Genomic DNA, 561 nt, shown 5'->3' on the forward strand with positions numbered 1-561 from the left:
AAGAGGATTGATTCATTTTTTCCTCTCTTCCTTCTTCCTTTCCTTTCTCTCTCTCTCTCTCTCTCTCTCTCTCTCTCTCTCTCTCTCTCTCTCCTTCTTCTTTTTGAGTCTCACTCTGTTACCCAGGCTGGAGTGCAGTGGCACAATCTCAGCTCACTGCAACCTCCGCCTCCCAGGTTCAGGTGATTCTCTTGCCTCAGCCTCCCCAGTAGCTGGGATTACAAGTGTCTGCCACCACATCCGGCTAATTTTTTGTATTTTTAATAGAGATGGGGTTTCACCATGTTAGCCAGGCTGGTCTCAAATTCCTGGCCTCAAGAGATCTGCCCACCTCAGCCTCCCAAAGTGCGGGGATTACAGGCATGAGTCACTGTGCCCCACAAAACTTATTCTGTTCCACATTGGTTTAAGCAGGAAAGGAAATTTATTGGCTCTTGCAGCTGAGAATTTCAGGGGGCAGCACTGGCTTCAGAAACTGCCAGCTCTAGTATTGAAACACAGGTCTAGCTGTCTGTATCTCTCAGCTCTCCTCTGTGTTGGCTTCATTCTCAGGTAGACTCT

The sequence above is a fragment of the Saimiri boliviensis genome, chromosome 14 (genome assembly GCF_048565385.1).
Source record: "Saimiri boliviensis isolate mSaiBol1 chromosome 14, mSaiBol1.pri, whole genome shotgun sequence".
Lineage (NCBI taxonomy): Eukaryota > Metazoa > Chordata > Mammalia > Primates > Cebidae > Saimiri > Saimiri boliviensis.